This window comes from Takifugu rubripes, chromosome 7 (assembly GCF_901000725.2).
Source record: "Takifugu rubripes chromosome 7, fTakRub1.2, whole genome shotgun sequence".
Taxonomy (NCBI): Eukaryota; Metazoa; Chordata; class Actinopteri; order Tetraodontiformes; family Tetraodontidae; genus Takifugu; species Takifugu rubripes.
In genome coordinates, this window is record NC_042291.1 from 4,174,723 (window position 1) to 4,189,066 (window position 14,344).

Below are 14,344 nucleotides of genomic sequence, written 5' to 3' on the forward strand. Positions count from 1 at the left end.
CTCTCTGGAGGGACAGACCTGGCACCTTTTCCGTTTCTTTTCACCTGTGTCCACTGGAGGTTGGTTGGGTGACCTGAGTTTGACTTTTTTAATCATGGGTGCAGCCGCTGGGGATTGACCTGGCCTGGCTCGTGTCTGGATCTTGGGAGTGACAAGGGCTTTTCCTTCTAGGAAAAGCTGACGTCGGTACAATTTTTTGGCATTCCATTGCTGGTTGATTTCAGTCCACAGAACATAGGTATTACAAGCAAACATGTCCAAAATGTGGCTGAAAATCACCAAAGGCCAATGGGCAGTCTTGTGCTGGCAGCTGTATGTTGCTGTTACTTTGTCTAGATTGTCCACCCCTCCTTTGAAATTGAAATCCGGGATCATGTGTGGCTTCTTGTCTACTCTTGTGCTCAAAGATGTATCAAATAAGTGTACATGAAAGTAAAAAGAGACATCTTTATTTTGAATCTGAACAGCTACACACCCCCATTAACGTGTCCAGGTCAAATTGACCCGCAACATTATCAATGTATCCAAATATTGCACAGACATTCCAGGATGCACCAACATGTCCAGATTGTGCCCAACTGTTTATGACCCTAAATGAGGAAAAGTCACCAAATTTCATTAAGAGAGAAAAAAAAAAGGATAGCCAATGACTCCTTTAATGGCTTAGATCTGGACCTGCTGGCTGGCAACACAAGCTCCCCAAATGACGAGATGGACAGAAATGGCTTAACTTGGGGCTTGTTGGAGGAAAAACCTGTGGATGTGAGTTCCATGAAGGTATTCCCATGTGACATCAGAAAAATAAAACAGCTATCTAGCAGTGTGACAAGAGTGTGGTAGGAACCAATCACAGCACAGCAGTTCCAGACAGTTAAAAAGAGCTTTGATGATTTGCAGACAATAGAAGTAATCATGGAACTCCATGAAAGGGTTAGGGTTAGACACACGAAGGCAAAGCTCTTAGTCGCGGAAAAGGAGGTTGTCAGGTTGTTGGAGACAAAGAAGGAAAGTCCAGGGCAGGCAGGGTCGACTAACCAGAATACCTGACTGAAAACAATGCTGGAAAGTGAGGCATGAAGCAATAACAATCTGGCAAAGCATGAACAAACTACAGTGGCTTGAATACGGACTGAAAACAAGCAACAGGTGAAAATGGTCAAAGAAAATCAGGTAGGTGTGGAAGAGGGGCACAGCAGAGTGAGCTGAATTTTCCACCTCAGCACAAGAGCAGAAGTGTAGGCAGTTACACAGTGAGCTATTTCAGGCCACAATTTACAGACACTGAATATCGTCTCACTAAAGGAACTGAAACAAACAATTTGTGGCTTAAAAATTGATAACTGATAGATAAGTCTCGTCCCATGGAACAAGAAATTTTACAGCTTCATCAGGGATTTATTTTCCTTTTGTAGACTGTTGAGGGATCAGCAGTGTAGCTCAATGAGTGATATGGTAATTATCAGTGGTCTACCTGACATCTTGGATAAAGATGTGGGTTTTTAAAAAAATGTAACTTCAACTTAAGAAGTAGGACCCTAAAGACATATCTTTCTCTTCTGTACTGTATATCATCTGAGGTGGGGGGGCTCTTTCAGGAAACTAGCCACACCCAAAATGAGTTCCTGGAAACTGATCATTTTTAATAAATTTGGCCAATACAAGCAGATAAAGTGTTGCAGTAGTTTCATCAAAAGTTATACGCTACTAAACTGACCAGGGATTCCTCTCTGATGGTATTTTGGTCTAAATTGTTTCCTATCAATACTTTTTCATTATTAATAGCCTGTTACTATCCTCATCCTTATGTCAGAGCTGTTGATATTAAGTTTTCATCTCAATGGTTTTGCAGAAAAAAGAAGAAATGTTTTTATGTGGCTTGCAGATAAAAAAAGATGATACATTGCATCTAAGAGGGACCCATTCTACACTATCTGATTAGATTAAGTTTAATCGAGAATGTGGATGTGATATTTACTTTTCACATTGGAGTTATTGGTGTGAGAATGTATAAAAGAAATGAAAGATTATATTTAAAGAAAAATTGTTCCACCATACTCAGAAGGGATTGTCATTATACAACATACATAACAAGAGCCTGGCAAGGCATGGCAACTTTTATTCTAGTTTAGATGTAGATTAAAATAGAAAAGGTGTTCGAAATAAGAATATATGCTATTATGGTATGCGATATTTTAATTTTATGTTATTTAAGGCATTTTGCTTTTGTTGGGCTTGGCAGATACATGGAGGTGTTTTCAAGTGCACTCCAGTACATATAGCACATAAGTGCATATAGTAAAAATAAATACATTATACAGGTAGTGCCAATTTGGAGTAGAAAATAAAGGAATTGCAATTAATGCAATTAATTGAGTGATAAAATCAGATGGATTGAAAAAGGAGAGAGAGATTAACAAAGTAATTTTTAAGCATAAAAAATGTATTGAAACTCATTAAAGGAAGCAGTAAAAAGATTGGGGTAGCAAAACAAATGTTGGGACAAAAATACTTCATAAACTCTATTAATTTCAATCCCCCAATGATATAATACTCCAGCGTATTAGGCCCACTGAAATAATGTTAATTCAAATTCAATAGAGAAGGAATATGGTGAATGTCTCGATACACAACAGGAGTTACAAGAAGTCTATTTGGAAAAAGGTGAAAGCGCAGGTGCTGAAGGTTTTACCAAGAGTTTTACCAAATCCAAGAAAAGATATAGAAATATCAATAGAAAAACATTGCTTAATACCTGGTCAAATAATGCTAAATATTTCCTGGCTTAATCTCATTATTGGAAAAGCAAGATTAAAATGGATCACACATTGCTGCAAAACTGCAGACCAATCCCTTTGCAACGTAATGATGCAAAAATATTAAACAGAATTTCTTGCAAAAAGACTAAAAACAATAGTAAGAAATACTATACACCCAGACCAATGTGGTTTGGTGATCCTATTGATATCCTTGGTGTGTATATATATATATATATATATATATACACACACACACACACACACGATTGACTGCTCCCCTGCTCTGTATTTAGTGAACTTTTAATCATGGAACAGATACTACGTCTGTAGTGTTAAATATGGTTTTGTTGGTGGATGAGGGTTCTCCGGAAACAGCAGAGAGGTGTGTAAGACCACAACTCTGCATCCTGGTCTGGACCCTGGATTGTCAGGTCACTTTGGGTCTAACAAATTTGGCCAAGTTACTAGAAATGAGAGAGGCACCATCCCGTGTGGGATGGACACTGTCTCTCCTCATCAGACCAGGTTTTTCCCCTGCCTTGTATTTTTTGTCTCATTTCCCTCATCTGTGAAGGCTGGGTTTGGCAGGCAGATTTCTCCAACCGCTTCTCTGGAGTTTCTTACCTGCTGCTCATCAGCTCATCAGGAGAAGCTGTCTTTATCTCTGACTCGTCCTCTCATGCGCCGCCAGTTTATTGTGTAAATGCCAAGTGCCATACCTGCCACGCCCAGATGTGTTTCCTGGGTCAAGCCTGCTCTTGTTGGGGCAAAGCCTGCATTTTTTGCTTGGTGCTCTTTTTGTTTTTTGGAAAATGACTTTTCTGATCATTGTCTGCATTGTGGGTTTAGTGTCCTGTTGGGTTTCTGCCATAACATCTTCAGGGAAGGTGTTTCCAGTTTTACAAAGATGCTTCTTTTACAATTCCTCCTAATTCTTTTCAAGCCATCTTTCTTCTAATAAACGTGTCCCTTGTATCTTGAAATGGGATAAATGTCCGATCTTGCATAACATGTCCAGTATGAGTAATTCCTTTAGATTTCCCTGTGGAGAATTTTATCATTTTATTACTCTGCAGGCTATACGCATTGTTCCATATGGGTGAGAGTTTGCATGGTATCTATCTATCGCACATAGACACAAACGAAATCAATAATTCAAAATGACCTAAAATGACAAGTTCTGACAGCCTAATTTTAGACAAAACCATTCTTCATGCTAAGACAAACACTTGTGAAACCTGGAATTCTAAACATTCTGTCATGATCCAAGGCAGGAAACTCCAAAGCAGAACAAAGGGTCAAAACTGAAACTGAATTCGGTCCAATTGGCAAAAATCCTAATTACTAGGCAGGATCCAACACGAAAATTCAAAAGTCAAAAATCAAGCACAGTAGCAATGGAGCAATTGGGGCAACACGGTAAAAGTGGTGGATTAAATACTTGCCCTAATCGGGAGAGAGTCATGTGACTGATCAGCTGATTTGAAATCATGGGTATTGAGTTGTCTACCTAACTATCTTCACAGGTGTCACATCAAATGTTAATTATAAAGCCTGGTTTCTAATCTTCAGGATTTAGCTTTTTTTGAAGAGAGTAGCACTGTGCTGTAATGAAAGGAAGGTAGAAAGCAGAATGATGGATAAAGCTACAATAAAACCTGTCTGCATGTGTCTGTACTGTTTTTCTTTTTTTGTTTGCTTGTTTTTGTTTACTTATAAAGGGAAAATGTACATTCTGGACTTTTCAGTGTGGAATAAAAATGTAAATGCTAGTTTTCATCTGTAGTACCTTAGTAGGTCAGGGCAAGAGAAAACAAAAGAACAGTGAGTGTGTGTATTGTAGTGTGTAGATGAGACAGCAGAGTTGTTATGGTGGAAGCTCATGTAGCATTTTAGAAATGAGGCAAGCATTTAAAAAATGTAAGAAACTGTCAGATTATATATTTTGTTAGTATATAACAGTGGTGATAGCAGTTGTAGTGCTTTTAAATTCTGCTTACAGAGCGACTCTTTTGGCACCAGAGTTATTGTTTTTGTTTGGGGCCAGCTTGTGAAACAATGCAAGATGTGAGAATAGATCATGGTTTCTATAAAGAATGTGGCTGCCTCTGTTTTCCAATGTGGCCTCACGTGTTTAAAGTGAGCCAAATTAAATTGAATGGTCTAAACCATCTTTGTGACACGTTATGATCCTGTGTTTGCTGTGTTGTTGTTGCTCTGTGTTTCCCCTAGGAGGCGTGCTTGACCCATTTTCTGTCTTGTGCTGCTGATTGCACACCTGCAGTTTATCAATGTGATTGGGACACCTTTTAAGCTGCCAACCCCATCTGAGCAGCATCAGAGGGGGGCGTTGGTGTGGAGAGAGGGTGTGACTGCCTTTTTCTGTGTGCTTAGATGATGGCTGGATTTTTGAAGTGACAAAAACAAAGCATTTGGAACATGAGTTACCATCCATGTTGGCGACAGGGGAGTAGCCGGGGGGATATCAGCCGATGACCTGTAAGGCCTGGCGGACGATACGCGTAAACTCCAATTGAAAAAGGCAGTGGCCAGCAGAATGAAAGGGGGAGGGGGGTGGAGAAAACTGTAGATTTGAGTGAGGAGAATGGACCGAGAGGGAGCAAATGAGAAAATGCTGAGAGAAGGAAGAGAGGGAGTAGAAGGATGATAAAGTGATTGGTAGCTAAGCTGGAACAGAGAGCAAGGGGGGTAGAGGAGATGAGCCAGTTCCAAAGATTGTAGCACTGAACATGGTTGTCTGGTTTGAAGGAGAGGGAGGAGTGAGGAAAGTTGATCCATTGAAATTAACAAAAACTATGAGGACAAGTCAGGGAAGTAAAGTGTGCCAGGATTTTAGGAGATGGAAATCTGCTTGTTGGGTGCAACACAGTACAACAGGTAGAGGAAGCAAAGAAAATGACTAGTTTGGAGAGATTTAAAAAATCCAAAGCTGTGAGAGTTGGGGAGCGAAGAGGTGGGAGTTGGGGGGTGGGTAATTACTGAGATGTGATGGGGAGCATGAGTATGGGAAATGTGGGGAAGAGCCAAAGTGTGGAGCCAAAATTCTGTAATTGTGGAAGGAACCACAGTGTAGCCGATTGGGGGTGTGAAATTATTTAAAAACAGAAGATGAGGCTCAAAAAATCAGGATGAGAGAGCTGAAGCAGTTACACTGACTGGACTGGGATAACAGAGGAGAGGGTGTACAGCAGAGAGCAGCTGGCTCTTGACATCTGACCCAACTGACCCACTCAACCCCTAGACCAGCACTTTGTTATAATTAATGTATTTCCCTGATCTCTGTCTGTTCTCTCCTCTACCTCCCCCCCTTCTCCTTTCCCCTTCTCCTCCCTCTCTACCTAGCCAACTACCAGCAGGATGGTTTCCCTTCATTAGCCTGGTCCTGCTCAAGGTTTCTTCCTGTTAAAGGGGAGTTTTTCCTGCCACTGTTGCTTGTTGGGGGTCAGACCCTGGGATTCTGTAAAGCACCTAGAGACCATTTTGATTGTAACATGCTACATAAATAAAGATTGATTTTATTTGAAAAAGAGCAAGAAGAGTAAAGGAAAATACGGACAGAATAAAAAAAATGGTGACCTTCATTGCTGGAGTGATGAATGCAACATTTGAAACTAAGTCATAAACTGAAAGGATTCAGATTATCTTAAACACTGCTGAACATCATCTGGATGTGGTCGGCCTAAAATGAGGAGTAAGGGATGACCTCAGTTCAGTCAAGTCAGGAAGCAGTATGTATGGGGTGATCATACTAATCATGCTTATTCTCCAATGGAATGCTAGAAGTTTGCTTGCAAATGGACAGGATTTCAAGAACTTTGTAAATAATAGAAGTGAGAAGCCAGATATTGTATGTGTGCAAGAATCAGGGATAAAATCGTCATTTAGCCTTGTATGGGAGAGAGCACAGGGATGGGTGGTGGCTGCATGACATTTGTGAAGGAAGGAGTTCCAAATGCAGTGGTTGGTAAAGGTAGGGAAGAAGAGTATGTTGTGTGTGGAGAAAGTTTGGGCTGTAAGGAAGGAACTGCTCATAGTAAATTATAATCCTGGCAGAAGATTAAATAGATAGAGAGAGAAACTTGAAGGGATAGGAGAGAGTGAGGGTGCAAATATATGGTGTGCTAATTTTAACAGGCACTGCATGGTATGGGGAAGTGATCGGATCCTAATGGGCAGATCATTTTAATGTGAAAACAGGTGAAGAGTCAGTGCTGGATTTGACATTGGTGTCGAGCAGCATTGCAGCTTGGTGTGATTGGAGAGGAACAGAGAGGAACGATAGGGAGTAATCATTATCCAGTATGGTGCAAGATAAATATTGCCTTTCTGCAAACAGGACAGAGAAGTGGAAGCACGTGGATCATTAATAAAGCAGGGAGACATTTATGGAAGAAAGTGATAGGCAGTTAAGTCAAATCAATGAGGAACTGAGTATAGAGATACTTGATTATAAAGTAAAACAAAGTATCTTAGCATCTGCATTAAAATCTATTCCAAAGACCATAGGTAATGGGAGGAAGAAGGTGATGCCATGGTGGAATGGGAAGTGTAAGGAGGCAGTAGGGAACACAAATAAGGCAAACCATAGAACCAGTAGTCTCTTTAGAAGATGAAGTCAGGAAGGCTCAAGTCAATAATGAGATTGTAGGTGGAGCTATACATGTGTATGATATGTTGTGGCTGGAGGGGCTGCTGATAAAAGTGAAGTTAATGGGGATCACAAGGAAAGTATTTAACTGGGTTAGGGATTTTTTAAGTGATGGTCCATCCAGGTGAGGACAGGAGCAGAATTATCAAGACTACATCATCGAAAATGGTACACCACAGGGGAGTGTGGTCAGTCCAACACTTTTTTTCAATTATGATAAATGATGTATTCTCAAATATTCCAGAAGGTTAGGGGAGGACACTATTTGCAAATGATGGAGCACTTTGGAAAAGAGGAAGGAACCAGTATATTGCAATGCAGGAGGGAATAAATAAAGTTGAAAGATGGGGAATTAAATGGGGCTTTAAGTTCTCATCTGAAAAAAACAAAGGTGATGTTTTTTTGTGAGAGGTTAGGAGAGACTCATTTAAAGATGTATGGGAGTGTATTAGAAAGGGTTGAGTTTTTGCTTCCTTGGCATTTATTTTGATTAGTAGCTGAGCTGGAAGGAACAGATCAATTAGGTAGTAAATAAATGTAAAAAAAGTGTTCATATAATATCATGAGATGTCTTGTGGGAGCTGATTTCACATCAATGAAATATGTTTATGTGGTTTTGATCAGATCTTGAATAGATTATGGGGGCGCAGTGTATGGATCAGCAGCAAAGTCGGCACTAACTGTGGTGGATATGATCCAGGCACACGCACTTCGACTGTGTCTGGAGGCAATCAAAACCTCACCTGTCTGCCCGCTCCAGGTAGGGGCAGGTCAAAAAGTCACTGTGGCTGAGGAGGAAACAGTTGGTTCCTAATTATTGTATCAATTAAAGAGGTCAGAGGTACAATCACCCCACAAAAGGGGTTCTATTAGTGAGTTGGGAGGAGGAGAGGGCACAGAAGGAGAGTTTTAGGTGGAAGGGCGAGGAAGTGGCAACGAATATGGGGGTGGGTGATAAGGTGATAACTTCTCAAAGTCAAGCGCCGCAAGAGAGCTCTGATATTAAAAGCGAGTTCTACTCTATTCTGGACAGCAGATATGAGGACTGGATCCAGATATATACCGATGGGTCAAAGGACACACACGCATGCAACTGGCGTTGCATTTATAGTACCTTCTGGAAACTTTGAATATAGTAAAAGAGCATCAAATTACATCAGTTTATTTGCTACTGGGTTGTTGCACTACACATGACAGTTCAGTGGGGGTTCCAGAACATCAAGAAGGCCCTAATTTGTAGTGACTCAGCAAGACTCACCATAACAAGCCTTAGAACAGGAGCATCACAAAATCATCAAGATTTAGTAATAAATATAACAACAGTGTAGGGAAATGTTCAGGGCTTTGTGTTGCATTTCTGTGGACCCAAGCTCACATGGGGATCTTGGGGAATGAGAGGGCAGATAAAGTGGCAAAAGAAGCAGTGAAGAGGAGCATTTTTGAAAGAGGAATTAAAGTGTCAGTCAGAAGGCAACAGTATGGAGAAAGAAAGAAAAAAAAAAAGCAAATGAGAAGTGACAACAGAATTGGGAAGCTTAAGGCAAGGGTAGGCATCTTGTTTTCAGTACAAAGGAGGGTCAACTCACTGAGGAGAAGGGGAAATAACAGGAAAGAGCAGGTTATAATAACAAGGTTGAGAATCGGGCACTGTAACTTAAACCGGTGTTTTTCAACCTTTTTTGAGCCAAGGCACACTTTTTTCATTCAAGAAATCTCTAGGCACACCACCAGCAGAAAATGTAAAAATGAATCTCTGTAGCGTATATTAATGATATAAAGTCGTTCTCAATCAAATAAACACATTTTATAATATTTTTACTCACTCGATGTGACACCTGGTCCTGTTTGGATGAACATAAAGCTGATATACTGGCAGGAATCGAAAGACTACACAAATCCTACTCTTCCTCAACAGCTCTGTCTCTGTTTTTGCTTTTTATAGTAGTCAGGCTTGAAAAGCTCACCTCACAGAGATATGTTGTGGAAAATGGGAGCAATGTCAAAACAGCTTTTCCAGAATAGGGCACTCATTGGCAGCACCAACTGATGCTGAGCTGTATGGGTCCCTCACCCAGTCAAGGGATTTGATGGATGCTGAAGAAACATAAAATGACATCTTCTCCTCAGGTGTTAAGGGTTTTTTTCAGTGTCCACATGTTGTTTCAAGAGTTGCACCTTTAAATGGAATCCATTTATTTTATCTTTGCTTGGAAGCAGGTTTTCATTTTGGCCTTGCATACGTTGCTCAGTTCATTCAGATGATGAAAAATATCTGCCATCGGTTGCCATCAATTTTGCGTAATCGGACCTCTCATTTGTCAAAAAGACGGGCCAGTGCCTTGCCACGGGACAACCACCGGACCTTGTGGCTAAGAGAGCCCCACGGTGTAAGAAACAGTGCGTAACAATCACATTGGGGTTTCTTTCTATCACTCTGCTTACAAAGCCTTTGGGTCATCCGAATATGGCTGCTGCCCCATCAGTGCAGACACTCATGCAGTTTTCCCATTTAAGTCCTCCTTGTTAAAAATATTCAGATGTGACCTGAAAAATTTCCTCTCCTGTTGTTTTTTTTTTTTTTTAGGCAATGACTTGCAAAAGAGGAAGTTTTCTCTTATTGCATCTCTATTTATAAACAGCAAATTGTACAAGAGCTGGGCATGTCCACTAACATCAGTAGACAAGTTGCAATGCTAACTTATTACTAATACGGATCTTTTCAAAAACTACACTTTTGATGTCTGCAGACATGTCACCAATAGATCTAGAAAAGGCGTTATCTGGGAGAGGGACTTTGGATTTATTTATTTATTTTGCTGCTTCAGGTCTGAACATATCATTTACAATGGCTGAAGTCTTGGTGTCCCTGCCACAGTGTGCGACTTTTTAAATTTGGCTACAAGTTCATCAACTTGATAGCTACCTTTAAGGGCAGTTTCATTTACCTTTTGTGGTTTTTCTCATCAGTGTTGCATGCTTCTCTGTGTGTGCACAATGACGAACAAAATAGTCTGCATTCTTGTTCTGAAGTGAAGGGTGTTTCATTTGGAGATGCCACTTAAACTTTCTTGGAACCACAGACCTGTTGCATAGCTTTTCCACAAACAACAATCACAACTGAGTCGGGATTGTTGCATCCCCAATGAAAGTAAATCCAAATGAAAGATAGCTTTCGCTATATTGGCTTATGCTAGAGACTTTCCACGAATAAACCATCTTTGGTTTCTTTTGACTTCCACTCATACTTGGGTCTTCATCTGGGTCAGAATTTTGTCCAGGGTCCAGTTCTGGGTTAGAATCATTTTTTCTTTTCAAAGAAATCTCCATTACCTGTCCTCCATCACTGTCTAGCTTCGCAAGGCACATGCCACTGTCACCGCCACCTGACACATCACTATTCAAAGTAACTGGCTACCTGTTGCCACCTACTGATATGGAAGTGTATTACACAATTAGTCTGCTGATTATTGGACAGCACAGATACTTGGCAACAGCACATTATTTGCAGATTCTTTTTTTAAGTTTTTTTTACAATTATGTGAAATTGGATGATTTCCCACAGCACCCCTGACACTACGCCGCGGCACAGTATGAAAACAGTACATTATACATTGTGGGGAAACATCCGAGTGGGTTATGTGAGTAGCGTCATGAACCAGAAACAACATAACACACGTTATTAATATGCGGGCAGTATAGAGAGGAGAGAAAGCTGATGATGGATGGACTTGGGAAAATGTGAAGGTAATATAAAAGCTCTACTCAGCCAATTAGCAACAAACACAAGGTTTGCAGGCTAGTGACCATCCAGGCAGTTGGCTAACAAATTAAGTTGTGACCAGTGTACCAGCTTGGCTCCTCCACCAGGATCACCAGCTAAGAGCAAAACACAAGAGTGAGCATCTACCTCCAGGAATGATAACACCAAATCAGTCTAGACTAACTCAGCTAAGCAAATAATAATGATAAGTGTGGTGCTCAGGTTATGGTTCATTTGGCTCTGGTACATTAAGTTAATATTAATTAGGTTTGAATCCATATAATCACTATGGGATGCTTATCTCATTAGCTGTTAAGGTCACATGTGACACATGCTTGTGACTTCAACCAGCATGGTCTAAGGAAGTTCATGAGGTGCACGGTTAGGGGAAGGTTGGTTAGTATAGCATGCAAACCATCTTTGTCAACCTTCTTTCTTTTGTTGCTCTTCTTTATTCCAGGCTGCAAGGCCTCAGCAGGCATTTACACCCCCTCTCCACACACACACATGAACACACCTTTATAGTAGCAGTGTACTTTCTAACATACCTACTGGCTGTTAAATGTTGCACAAGAGTGAATTTTGCCAACCTCGACACTCTCATGAACTCCAATTTCTTTCAACCTTCACTAGTTGTTGATGAGGTTATTTTGGTTCTAGTTGCATAGTTATAAGAGTGCTAAATACACAACCTAGTGTATTTTCAGACCGACTGAACAGGTTGGCTGTCCTTTCCCTTCTCAAAAGGGTGCTAAGAAAATAATCGAACATACTTGAATCCAATTATTTATTGGCCTTCCCAGATGTTCATGTTTTCCTGTTCTGAAGACAATTCAGTTATCACAGGATGCTGCTAAATATGCTTTGAACTATGCAAAATTGTAGTTGGATCTTCTCTACTCTTAATTTCATCACTTTGGTTTTTGTCTTTGACACATTAAGATTAGTGGTATGGAGTCCAATAAAGAGAGAACAGGAGAGGAGCCAGATGTGCAGTAAATGTTCTAATACCCTAATTAAAACCATGGGGTGTCATCAGCATCTCTCCACCCTCTTTATTCAATGAGATAACTTATTCAGTATAAGCCTGTGGATGGAGCCTTGCTATGACTGCCTACACACACATAATATACTTTCTCTTATATTTTAATGTTTGATACATTGCTCTGACCAGTTACATGTTGTTCTGCATACTGAAATATCAGTGCAGAACCTCTCATCACATTGTTCATCTCAGCCTCACTGCCTCCCCCACTGTTAACCCCTGTGCATAAAGCATCATCCCAGTCCCTAATGATGTGGAAGATTCATCTCAACACTCAAAATAACCCTTTATTTAATGAGCAGTCGGCATATTTTGGACCTATAATACTCTGTCATGTTGTCACCTTGTCGAGTGGGACTCTTAGTTCCATGACGCAAAGTCCTGCTGTGCACTGCCTCTGTGGATGCTCGGAGTACTGGTGGAAATCTGATACTGTTAGGAAACAGCAGGAGGAGAATGTGAAAAATTAGAGGACATTGGACTTGATTAGGTTTGAATTACCCTCACAGAGACTCACGGCAGGCATATGAGATCGGCTCCATGTAGAAGAAAACAAAACTATATACTTAGCAAGACTTTTGTGGTCACTTATTGTGTGCCAAATTAATACCATGGCATAAAAGTTGTTTTGTTATTTAAATAGTCTATGTACATACTATGGTGCACAAAGGAATACTGAAACCTTCAGCTGTGCAATCTTTGTAACATTTTCTTTCTGAGGATTTGGAACAAAACTAGCTCAGGAATTAAATGTAATATGATTGCTTTTATATCATTTATATTTAAACAGACAGCTCTTAATGTTAAATGTGAGGAGCCTATTGTAATATTGTTAGTTATTATTAGCTCAGAAATTGATCATTTGAAGTATGAATATTAACAAAGAAAATTGGCTGAGTAGCACCCCTTACTTTTAGTTTGAATGAATACAGTGACCATTGCATGTGCAGACCAAAAAATGATACATGTAGCGTAGGTCCACCACATGTCTTTTAGATCCCATCCAAACAAACTCATTATGATCTTAGAGCTACAGATCATGGACTGGTTTCTTTGCTGGTTCTGCTGGACCTAAGTGCTGTTTTTGATACAGTTGATCACAGCATCCTGTTACAGAGACTGGAACATGTGATTTGGATTAAAGGGACAGCACTAGACTGGTTTAGATCATATTTATCTGATAGATACCAGTTTACTCATGTCCATGGTGTTCCCTCTTCATACAGTAGGGTTAGCCATGGAGTTCCTCAAGGTTCTGTACTTGGACCAATCCTCTTCACCTTGTACATGCTTCCCTTAGGGAACATTATTCGGCAGCATGGGATACATTTTCATTGTTATGCTGATGACACTCAGCTTTATTTATCAATGAAACCAGAGGAGACAGAGCAGTTAGTGAAGCTTCAGACCTGTCTTAAAGACATAAAGTCTTGGATGTCTTCAAATTCCCTTCTCCTTAATTCAGGCAATATTGAAATTAGTCTTGGTGGTATGTCCTTAGCCTCTAGTCTCTCTGTGAGGAATCTTGGAGTAACTTTGCAACAAGTGATGTTCTTTAACTCACACATTAAAACAGTCTCTAGAAGGACCTTATTTCACTTGAGAAACATCACAAAGATCTGGAAATTATTGACCCAGCATGATGTGTTCCCTCTTCCAGACTGGACTATTGCTGGACTTTATTATCAGGATGTCCATACAACTCTTTAAGAAGCCTCCAGCTGATCCAAAATGCGTTCTGACAGAGTTTGACCACAGAGATCACATGGCTCCTGTACTGGGGTCTCTTCATTGGCTGCTATTAAATTTAGAATAATTTTTAAAATTCCTCTTCTGACCTACCAGGCCCTCAGAGGCCTAGCTCTATCCTACCTGGAGGAGCAAGTGACACCTTATCATCCAAATAGACCGCTCCGCTCTCAGAATGCTAGTCTATTTGTGGTCCCCAGAGTCTCTAAATGTAGAATGGGGGGCCGAGCATTTAGCTACCAGGCCCCCTGCTGTGGAACCATCTCCCTGTCCAGATACGGGAGGCTGACTCCATCTCTACTTTTAAGATTAGACTTAAAACCTTCCTCTTTGGGAAACCTCATAGTCAGCAATTCTGTAGTTTA

At 40.4% G+C, this 14,344-nt stretch overlaps 1 protein-coding gene across 1 annotated transcript in view; it reads left to right on the forward strand.

The window, feature by feature from the left end:
• tsnare1 (T-SNARE Domain Containing 1) overlaps positions 1-14,344 on the forward strand; it is a 99,934-nt gene that overhangs the window by 85,381 nt on the left and 209 nt on the right. The window lies entirely within an intron of this gene.